This window comes from Canis aureus, chromosome 21 (assembly GCF_053574225.1).
Source record: "Canis aureus isolate CA01 chromosome 21, VMU_Caureus_v.1.0, whole genome shotgun sequence".
In the NCBI taxonomy this organism is placed as follows: Eukaryota; Metazoa; Chordata; class Mammalia; order Carnivora; family Canidae; genus Canis; species Canis aureus.
The window spans coordinates 48,173,055-48,185,148 of NC_135631.1; the positions used below are offsets into that span (position 1 = coordinate 48,173,055).

The window sequence follows — 12,094 nt, forward strand, 5'->3', positions numbered from 1 at the left end:
CCCTCAACAAATATTCAAATGTCCCATGTTATCAATATTATGCCATGGTTGTTTCTTCACATAGTCAATCCCAGTATGTCTTTGGATCAATTTCTGGAGTCTTTATGCACTTTATGCACTTTATGCACTTTCACTGATCTGTTTGCTTATCTATACTTCCATACCATGATGCTTAATTATTGTAAATATACCTTTATACCCCAATTAGTTTCTCAGTTTAGATTTTCCTGGCCTTCTCTTTCACAGTTTCTTTATCCGTGAACTTGGAAGTTAGTTTATCTGGTTCTAAAAAATATCCCAGTAGTATTCCTGTTGGGCTCCCAATAACCTTATAAACCAATTGAGAGTGAACTGACCTCATCAGGATATTGAATCTTCCTACTGAAGGTAGGATATGCCCTTCCAACTTTTCCATTTTTCCTTTTTCTCTTTCAGTGATTTAACATTTTCCTTACATATATTTTGCACAATTCTAATTTTCTTCCTAGGCATTTTCTCTTTTTAATTGTCACTGCATTTTTCCTCTATTATGTTTTTTAAACATGAGGTACACATTAATCAAAACCATTTAAAAGAGTTCAATGATCTTGTAGATAGAGATGTATAGGGGGCTTTGTAGCTCCCTGGTAGTGGGCAGGGAAAGATTAAACTGTGAAATGTGAGATAAAAAGTCATTCCTGAGAAGTTTGTGAATGGGATGAAGAGATACCATGAATTCCCACAGCCACCATAAGTATGGAGGAGTCGTCCAAGTAGAATCAGAACTATTAGGAATCTGAAAGCTGATTTTTATCCTCCTGAAAGGGGGAAGAGGAGAAAACAATGAGTCAGAACATAAGGATGAAGTCCTACACAAACAGACTAACCATTTCCCTTATAGTGAGCAGCTGCTGTTTTCCAGAAAGAAATAAAGGAAAGAAGTTCTTAAAATCCACAAGTGCATGGGTCTGGACTAGAGCATGACACAGGCTCTTTACTAAAATAACAAATGCTAAAAAATAATTGAAAAAACAAACAATAACAAATGTAATACTTCTAATCTAGCTCGATGTACAGAGGTGACCATTCCAGTGCAGATTTGTACCAGGTACCCAGAAAAGATCAACAAAGTACCCAGATGATAGATGATGATACAAACAGAATGAATGGAATTTAAACAGAGATGCTCACCCCTACCAACCCTACATATTTCAGCAATCTTACCAGAAGGAATTAGAACTTGTGGTCAGAATAATACTTTGGGTTACTTCTAGTGTGTTGTATTAATATGACTATTTGTATTATAAATGAGTAATTTGCAGATAGTCTCAATCTATAGTATTGGATTCAGTGGTTCTTAGTCAATTTTTTTTGTTGCCTTTATAAAGTTCTGTATTAAAGAATCCCTTTTGTATACTAGTATAGACAGATACTAACTTGTTTGAATTCCAAATGGCAATTGATGTAAGGGCCTGGCTTCTACAATGCTTAGTCAAATGGCAAACCACACCCACAAAACAATGCTTTTTCATAGAAAGCTATTGTACCAAAACATAGTTCTCCTTATATCTGCTAAATATTACATTTTATCACATGCAGTCTAAGTGCAACTAAGAAGTACAATTGACTTTTGCATATTTTTTTTCTTTTTTATTTATGTTAGAGAGAGAGAGAGAGTCAGAGACACAGGCAGAGGGAGAAGCAGGCTCCATGCACCAGGAGCCCGACGTGGGATTCGATCCGGGGTCTCCAGGATCGCGCACTGGGCCAAAGGCAGGTGCTAAACCGCTGCGCCACCCAAGGATCCCACATATTGGTCTTATATCTGGTCAACTTGGTGATTCATCGATTATTTCTAAGTAATTTTTTCATGCATACAATGATATTATCCATAAATAATGAGCCTCTTCTCACAACCTAACCCCTCTAATATATTTCTGGTATCATTGTGATAGCTAAGGTCTCCAATGTGATGTTGACTATAGTAGTGATAGGAAGCAGTCTTATCTACTACCTAATTTTAAAAGTTCCCTACTAGCAGTTCTGCAATAATACTTTGAAATAAGTCAATCGGAGAAGGACAAACATTATATGGTCTCATTCATTTGGGGAATATAAAAAATAGTGCAAGGGAATAAAGGGGAAAGGAGAAAAAAATGAGTAGGAAATATCAGAAAGGGAGACAGAACATGAGAGACTCCTAACTCTGGGAAACGAACTAGGGGTGGTGGAAGGGGAGGTGGGCAGGGGTTGGGGTGACGGGCACTGAGATGGGCACTTGATGGGATGAGCACTGGATATTATTCTATATGTTGGCAAATTGAACACCTATAAAAAATAATTTATAAAATAAAAAATACTTTGAAAATATACCTTTAAAGAACATTTACAATATAAAACTCTATAAAGTTTCTAAGAATAAATGTAGCAGAATATGAATAAGACTTGTACACAGAATAACCTTTACTCAAAGATATTAAGGAAATCTGGATGTTAAGAGAAATATGATGTTCATGGTCAGGAAGATTTAGTAATAGTCTAAAGAGGCTAATTTGACCCTAAATGATCTGTATATTTCTTATAACCTTTATTAAAATCTCATGTAGCTTGAGAGGGTGATTTTAAAATGTAACTCAGAACCAAGGATTAAGAAGAGCAAAAATGCTTCTGAAGAGAATAATTATGAAAGACTCATTATAAAGTGATAGTAGTTAAGCAATGTAGTATTTGGGGACAAATGAATTAACCAGTGGAACAGAATAGAGAAGCCAGAGACAGATGCACTGGTGTTAGAGGAACTTTGCTATATGACAGGGTGTGGCATGGTGGATAATTTGGGAACGGAGGGCCCATTCACAAATAAATATGGAAAAATTATCTACACATAGATGAAAAAGAATGGAAATTAGGTTTGTACCCTCAGCTATAAACAAAAATCAACTCCAGATGAATCAAGCTCCTAAATTTGCCAAAAGCAAAACCTTAACATTTTAGGAAAATATTTAAGTAAATATCTTTTAGAATTTAGGGTAGGATGGGCTTTCTTAAGCAATCACAAAAGTAGAACTACAAAGAAAAATATTGTTGAATGTTAAATATTGCTACATTTAATACCGAAAGCTTTGTTCATCAAATAATGTCATAAACTTGAAAAACATATTTATAACACATCTGCAAAAAACATACCAGACTATATAAAGAACTTCTATAAATAAGTAAGAAAAAAGAAAAACAACTTAACAGAAAAATAGAAAAATAGCGAGGCTGACATTTCACCTAAGAGAAATACATGCAGCCAACAAAAACATGGAACAAGGTGCTCACCTTCACTACTAATCTGGGAAATGCCAAGTGTGTGTAAGGATGTGGAAAAATGGGTACTTCTGACACAATGCTGACAGAAAAGTATAAATTCGTACACTACTTTGGAAAACAGTTTGGCACTACTGAGGAAACAGATATGAATTCCTATTATCCAGCAATTCCACTCCTTGTATATGTGTGTGTTAGAGGCTGTCCTTGCTTTGACAATATCGTGTTAACTGAAACTTTTGCATATTAAAACTGTGTCCTCACTTTGCATAGTTCCACAGCAACTGAGATAGCACTGGCAGAGCCCAGACACAGTTTGGATAGGTCCAAGTTTTAGTTCACATAGTTTGTGCAGTGCAAAGACTGCCCATATGTGTGGGTGTGTGCAAGTGTGCATGCTTGCATGTATGTGTGAATTCAACAGAAATTTATGTATGTGTGCACCAGGACAAAGGACAAGAACACTAATTACACTATTACTAATAATATCCAAAACTTAGGGAAAAATGTAAACGTTCACGAAAAGTAGAATGGGTACATGAACTGCCTATTTAGACAATGGTGTATTACACAGGCGAGAGTGGGGCTGAACTACAGCTATATAAGAGTGTAGGTGGGTCTTATAAGCATAATTCGAACAAAAGAAGCAAGACATACAAGAGATCATATAACATAAATCAATATAATTCAAAAATAAACTCTTGCTTAGGGATTCATACCTAGGTGGTAAAACTAAAGGAAAGCCGGAAAGTGATTATCACAAGAGTTAGGATAGTGGTTCCTTCTCCTTGGGAGGTAGGAATTGTCCTTGGGAGCACAAAGAGTGATTTCCACAGCTCTGGGATTGTCTATTCCTTGGCTTCAGTGTTAGTTGTATACTGCATTACTAAGTGTGAATTGTTTTACGATTTTTTTTAAGCCACAGAATTTTAGAACTTAAGAATTGTTAAGTGTAATTTTGATCAGTCCCCTTTTTCTAGTCTAAATTACCAAACAAACAAACAGGAATCACTGAATCCAGTGATTCCCAAACTTGCATGCCTACCCTAAACACTTGGGAATCATAAACACAGATTCCTCATTCCCCTTTGGAAATTTAATTTAATGGATACTTGAAAGCGGCCTTATAATATAAAATTTTAAAAATTTTCTAAGTGATTTTGATGCAGCCATCTCAACAATGACATTTTAGAATTAATGGTCCAGCTAGTGGTTGAACATCTGTAGCTTTAGGGGAACTCAACAGCCTTTGGACCTTGAAATAAAGCCTTATGACTGAACTCATACATTTAAAAGAGTAAAGGAAATAAGGGCAACTTTTTAAAGTCTTCCAGAAAACCTTTATTGTTATTTCAGGGAAATTATCTAATATCAGATCTGTGAATTTTTAAATAATGTTACCTAATTTTCATGACATAGAATAATACTTTGAACTTAAAAGAAGATATTATTTTTTAATTGCACAGTTTATTAATTTTTCTCCTGATTATTTCTCTTAGTAAAGTATCTATGTGGAAAAATTGCTCAAGTAACTTTCACCAAAGTTTTGAACATAATTCAAATAGGGGACTGAGGATTGACTTAGTTTTATGCACAAATTAGATGACAGATTTTTAAAGATCTTCTCTGAGTAACTTTTTTACCTATTATTTTTTTTAGGAACAGTTTTAGGTTTACAGCAAAATTGAGGAAAGTACAGAGATTTTCCATATACTCCATGTCCCCATACATGCATAGTTTCCTCCATGACCGACAACCCCCACCAGAGGGTATATTTGTTGCCATCGATGAACCTACACTGACACGTCACTAAGGGTTGGCTGTTGGTGTTGTACATTTTAGTACATTCTTCCTCTTACTGTGGCAGGTGGCTTTGCAGAAAAAAATTATAATTCTCGGAATTTTTCTCACCCAGTTTGGAAAAACTAACATGCAGCCTACCCTCTTGGATCAATGCTCAGAGAGAGTAGGGAACAGTGAGAGATGCCTGCCCTTTAACATTTAAGAAATCAGATCTTGGGGTTCCTGGGAGGCACAGCTGACTGAACAACTGATTCTAGATTTCAGCTCAGGTCATGATCTTTGGGGTCATGGGATCAAGCCCCACATTGGGCTATGCACTCATCACAGAGTCTGCTTGAGATTCTCTCCCTCTGTCCCTCCCCCTACTCCTCGGCACAGGCAGGCTCTCTCTCTAAAATAAATAAGTGACTCTTTAAAAACTTTCAAAAAAGAAATCAGATCTTGCTGTGGCTGTTTTCTATATGGTGTAGGTATATAAGTGTGTTTAGAGAAGCCCTTCCTATTGAAATTGTGGCTTATATTTTTATCCAAAGTCAGTTGAGATTTTTATGTATGAGGCCAATTCTTGACATTTTCATGCTCAAAATATTTCTAATGAGGAACTTCAGCTCCTGTGTATTGTATTCTTTTTTTTTTTTTTTTTATTTTGAGAACTTGGGAGCTTGCATCCCTATAGTAAGTTAGTGGTAATACTCAAAAATAGGCAGCAGGGTCCCAGTTGTGGTTCCACGAGAAAGCCACTAGACCACATCGGCCCCCCGCCTCCACCTCCTATGCCTAGGCAAACCCCTCTTTCACATCTTCCCGTTGACTTCTTTAGAAGCAGGTTTCCAGGAATGGTGGGGCCAGATGGAGAAATCAGCTGGGAACTTTATGCCTCATTGACAGGAGAGGAGGGTGGGGAAATCCTCCCAACTGAAATGTTAACTCATTGCCTATTGTGGTTACTTCGGACTGTCATCAGGAAAGTTTCAACTGGCTGGTAAGGAAGTGGGATGTTTTTCAGCTTTCACGCTTGTGCAATATGATTTCAGAAGAAATAAACAGAGAAAACTGATGTGTGTATATATGTGTGTCCGGCACAGAAACTAAAGATCGTCTGGAAGTATACGGGGTATGTAATGAAAAAGTAAGCAATGGATGAACCGTCACAATAGACTCATGAACATGACCCCATGGTTGGTCCTCAACAGTCAGTGTCCAAGAGTTGGAGCCCAGACTGAAGCCAGGAGCTGCACAGTGGTGGGGAGGTGACAGGGTGTGGGGTCAGGATGCACTGTGATGAATTCAAAGGGAAAAATGCTTAGGTACATATGGAAAACTGCACTACGTTGCCACTGCCAGTCTAGGAAATGAAGAGCGTCCCTGGAGTGGTGGGTGATCTAACCCAGCCTTTCCGTCTGCCTCCAAATGATATGTGCACACATGTGCAGACAGAAACTTGAACTGAACAGAAGTGAGAGGTGACGAAAGTCCTGCTGACTTCTATTCATTCGAAGTGGGAAGAAGAAGAGGCAGTCTTGGTCATGAAGGGAATTCCCTGGGTTGAAATTACTTGTCTTCAGCCTTCTAAGTGGCCTGTAATATGTAGCAGAGTGACGACCCGTCTGGACACCTCTGGGCTTTGGGGCCACAGGACAGGCACAAGCCTCATGAAATAACAAGCAAATGAACCCATGTGGGAAAGAGCTTAAATCAAAGGGAACCTGGCTGATTACCTCCTGAAATGGACACTAACATCCCACCTGCTTCTTTTCACCTTCCCCTCCACAGAATCTTAGCAAGGATCCCAGGCAACTAAAATTAAGATTTCTGCCTCTTGCTTTTCCCTCGATCTTCTCCAGAAAATTCAACCAAGGCAGACAGAAAGAAAAAGGATGGGTGAGTTGTAAGCTCCATCGTTTGTTAGGACCCTCACTACTCACAGCTCAAGCAGCAATTTTAGTGTCATGCAGAAGCTTGATAGAAATCCAGCGTCTCAGGCTCCATTCCTACTTATGGAGTCAGAATCTGTATTTTAACAGGATCCCTAGGTAATCCCTGTAAACTGTAACATTGTTGCAGTACCTTCTTCCCACCATGCTCTGGTCTAAATGTTTGTGTCTCCCTTCCCCAATCCATGCGTTGAAATCCTAACCCCGAATGTGACAGTATTAGGAGACGGGCCTTTGGGAGGTACTGAGGTCATAGGTGGAGCCCTCCTGGATGGGATTAGTGCCTTACACAAGAGGCTCTGGAGAGACCTCTAGTCCCTCTTACCATGTGGGGACATTGCAATAAGACACCAGCCAGGAACAGGAAAGTCACCTTTACCAGAAGACAGCCATCCTGGTGCCCTGATCCATGTTTCCAACCTCCAGAAACATGAACAATACATTTCTCTGCTTCATAAACTACCTCCCCTGTGGTATCTTATGACACAGCCCAAACACACTAGGACTCACTCACTGTCTTTATTGGAATGGCCAATAAGTAACAGCAAAAGTTTGCTACCTTTACTTTTGTTCTCATATTTAACCTCAGAGGTCCTGGTTGTGGGGCTACATAACCATAGAGAGGAAGCCAAAAAGGGGAAGAGAAGGTAAACATCCCCTAGCTCCAGCTACTCAAACTGTAGTCCTTGGACGGCAGCATCCACATCCCCTGGCAGCTTACTGAAATGCAGAACCTCGGGTGCCACCTCAGACCTACAAAATCAGCATTAGCATTTTAACAAGATTCCAAATGACGCGCGTGTAGGTTAGTTTGGGAAGCACTAGCCCTGCAAAACGATAAGACTGAACATTCCCATTTACTTTTACTTACTGACTTTCTTATTTGAATACAAGTCTTTCTACAAAGTTTGATCGAGTAGTCCCAATGAGAGCACTCACATACTTTTGACTTATTTTCTCTGCTTATCTAGTCCAGTTCTCACAGTTGCCCAGAAGCAAAGAGCGAGGAAAGCATTGACTAATAAACAGGATAATTTCTGCCACTCAGTTTGCTGTGGGTTGGTGGAACTTTCTTCCATCACCAGAGTTAGAAACCTAGGGCTTCAGCCATACCCAAGAGACAAGCCAAAGATTTCCTCTTTTTCACCAAAACATCTCTGCTATGTACTCTCTGACATATATATATATATATATATATATATATATATTTCTAATGTATAGAAATCACAAACGATACAGAAAAATCTATATAGAAATCAAACTCTAGTTTAACTACTTTTATTTCACCAAACCTTCCTCTCCTTAGTGTCTAGGTTTCTAATTTGTTAGTATTATGTCTAGAAACTCATTATGGTTGCATGTAAACCCCGTATTCAAAACAGACAGATATATTCCTGAATGGAGCTTTTTTTTTTTTTTTTTTTTTTTTTTTGTGGGATGACTTTTTTAGAGTATTGAAAATCCATATATAATAACTCTGCTTCTATACTGTAGGTCCTGGAAAGCCATTTCAAACTACAATGATACCTAATGTCTCAGAACATGGGAGACAGATTTCCTGATATCTTCTTTCTTGGGCAGAGGGGAAGGAAATGATCTTTATCTATGTTAACACCTAAAGCAGGGACTTCATCCAGAGAATATTTGTAATCACCCATTAGGATTCCCACAAGTCGAGGCAACTACAGTAGGGTTGGTAGCCTTTGGCATCTATATACTAGGGAAACAAAGTGGGTGAGAAGCTTATTTGCAGGGGCAGGAGGAGGGATGGTGTTCCTCAGGCTTTATTTATAAAAGAAATGGGAGGAAGGTACATATGACAAGCAATGGTTCTCCTAAGTCCAGGAGACCAAGGGGTGGAAGGAACCCCTGCATGTCTACATGGAACACAACAGGTGTTCTGAGTGTTTAGGTGCCGACATTAAATGGCTTTAGCAGCAGTAGAGGTCAATGAAAGGGCCCGGATTGAAAAGATGTGTGAGAACTATCAGCTAGTTCACAAAACACAGCTCCACAGACTTCCTGTAACAACTGGGCAAACCACTGAAAGAGGACTGAGTGTTTGCCTTGTGCAAGCCAGGGGAAACTGAATCAGGGGTTAGTGGGAAAGTAGTGGCCACCAAAAACATAGGAGGTCTAGGGTAACTAGTTCAATTTAGTGCAAGCTGTTCTTCCAGCACTTCAGGGGATCAATAATGTTCTCTAGATACAGAAGCCATGTGGCCCCTCTAGTGGCTTGTACCCTCTTAAAGATGGCACTCTTGAATGTAGAATCTTCAACGATAGATCAGGGAGAAGAGTTATCATTATCATCATTGTGCCAAGAAAGAAAACAGAACACAGACATCCAGTAATTTATACCAGCCAGACCATCCTACGTCTTCCAGGCTTGCTTCTCTTGGAAATCCATTTCAGGTAAAATGCATTCACCTAAAAAGACCTTATGCTTGATTACATAAAGTCAGCTACGCATTTTATTTCATTTTGAGTCACTGTCAAGAAGGCCAAGTGCTGTTCCCTTTTGAGTGAAGAGGAGGAAAATTGTTCATGGAAATTATAATTGGGGTGGGAGGGAGCAAGCAGGAGTGAACTTAGTCAAAAGGAGAAAAGAGTTTTTCCTGAATCCTCCATCTCCAGATTTCTAGTCCCTCAAGCTACCCATATATGCTATAATGAACTAGGAACTGTCTTCTGACCTCCTGGAAATCAGAACATTCCAGGAGGTATAAATTGGGAAGTTTAGCACCTTTCATCAGCACCTCCCAACTGAGGGCACATGGCTTGATTCTTCACAATGATCCTTGTACGAAAGGGGAATTCCCATTTTTTTTTTAATCTTTCTCAAAGGAAAATTGTGTAAGGTTTAGGCCTAATTGCGTCCAAATAATTCCCAGAAAGCAGGATCCTAATCAACCTCTGGGCAACGAAAAATTTCCAGGTAAAGGGATCTGTATTAGACAAGACCAGCCCGAGGGCTTGACCAGCCTACAAAGAGCTACAGATTTCTTGAAATTCAAAGCATCTTGAGGACCTACCTATGCCAAGTGCCGGCATAGTTCATGAAATCTACACAATAACATTCTGAATCTTTCTTTTCCAAATATGCGCTAAATAAGCTTCATTCAATTATGAATTATAGTGCTATTGGCCAGGAGTTCAAGGCTAATGAATCAGCAACGTAGTTTAAATAAGGTGCCTTTAAACAGAAACACACTTAAAACCAGTATTAAAACCTGTATTGATCTGTTGATGAAAACGTGATGGCCAGAGGCTTGTAGGAATGACCCTTGCATTTCTCCCGGGAACAATGGCTCTGCGTTTACTAATTCAGCACTTTTGGTGACTTTCTAGAATAATACCTGCCTCAGATAAGGAGAATCAACTGCACATCTATGTAAAGCAAGAAAAAAAGGAAAAGAAAGGATTGGATACTCACTGCATCCCTCCGCACTTTTTTTCTTTGTATTTTTATTGCTGTTCATTGCTTTAAGGAGAAAAGGGTAAAGTATTAAAGAAAAGTTATATCACCAAAGAATACATTTTAATAATTCTGCCTAGAAGTGAATTTCAAGCCCCAGCATCTTTCAATTGAGAAATTTTACTATACAATCTCAGTTCCCTTCTGTTGATTAGATCTTTAGGGGCACGAAGAGCAAGATCTTCCAATCTAACACACAAAATCCTGGGAGTTATTTACTCTATAATCCATGCCAAGAACGCTGGGTGATTGAAATGTTCCTTTGATTTTCACAGACTTTATAAAACATTTCCTGAAAGATGCATTTGTGAGCTCTTTCAAGCCATGAAACATTCCTTTTTTTCATTTCAGCCATTATTTTTCAGAGGGAAATTTCATTAACACCAAGCATGTTTTTCAAATTAACTAAGAACTTGTGCTAGGAGAACAATTAAGATTCTTGTTTGATAATTATCTTTGGTTAAGCTTTTAAGGCTGATTTAAGACCAAAAAATTGAAAAGAGAGAGAGAGAAAAAAAAAAAAGAGAGAGAGAAAGAAGCCATCGCTTTTAGCCAGGCCCCAGGACCTGCAGGATTGTGAACAGTGTTTTATATTTAGCTACCCAATATTTTGAGTAGTTCTGAAATTGGAAAGCAATGTTTTTCCACGAATTCCCTGTAATAATTTTTCCTAAGGCAACTCTAACCAAAATACCTTTTGGTTGTGTTTTTCCTTTTCATTGTGTTTTTCTAAGTCTAGAGAGAATCACAGAGTTTCTCCCTGCTACAATTATATCTTCCCTGAGAAGGGTGGAAGAGTTTGCCAAGCAGAGCAGTCCCAGTCCAGTCAAACCCAGGACTAAATTCATGATGAGTGGATGGACACCATAGATAAATTCCCCTCTGGGAAGAATAGTGAGCCATAGGATTGCTCTCCACCCTCCAAAATGCAGAGGTCCCAAGAACTTCCACCAAATCCAACAGATATTTTTTTTTTCCTTTGGACTTCCATCTTCACAGGTGGAAATCCATGGCATCACCATCACTGACCACCTACATCCTGTGTGACATTTCTGAGCACATCTATTAGCACCACCTACAAATACCTCCCCCAGTATACTCCAGGAACCTAAAAAGATATACTGTTTCTCAGATATAGTTTTTGATTCAGAAGTCTTACTAGTTACATTGAGAGTATCCTCAATAGCAGTCTTGGAATTGCAAAAACTCAAATTAATGCCCTTGGATCCTACCTCTCCTCCAGACTGGAAAGTGTGTGTCTTCAATGTATCTGCTATGGACAGGTTGCTTCAACCCTTGGCACCATAGTACTCTATTAGATTTCTCTGCCCAGGGCTGGGTCCCAGGCCAACCTATCCTACACACTCCTCATACTTTCACACATTTGAACACAAGTGGAAGGAGTATATGTGCTCCATCTTGATTGAGGGCACTGACAGAAGGTAGCAAAAAGAGCATTGGTAAAGCCAACTGAAGAGCTGACATTATGAAAAACTGGTAAGGTAACAGCTCCTTCCAGGAAGTAGACCATCATGCCAACGGAAAGATCATCTTGAGCCAGGAGTGATGAAACCACAGTGTAATCAAG

The 12,094-nt window shown here is 39.0% G+C and overlaps 1 long non-coding RNA gene across 4 annotated transcripts in view; it reads left to right on the top strand.

Moving 5' to 3' along the window:
- The window catches only part of LOC144293049 (uncharacterized), a 111,142-nt gene that overhangs the window by 87,410 nt on the left and 11,638 nt on the right, over positions 1-12,094 (top strand). For 2 of the 4 annotated variants that reach the window (XR_013360528.1, XR_013360529.1), the window contains exon 4: positions 1,643-1,756. This is a non-coding gene — a long non-coding RNA (uncharacterized LOC144293049). Of the gene's footprint in view, positions 1-246; positions 388-1,642; positions 1,757-12,094 lie in introns of all 4 variants that reach the window. The other 2 variants (XR_013360531.1, XR_013360530.1) reach the window with 2 other exon arrangements.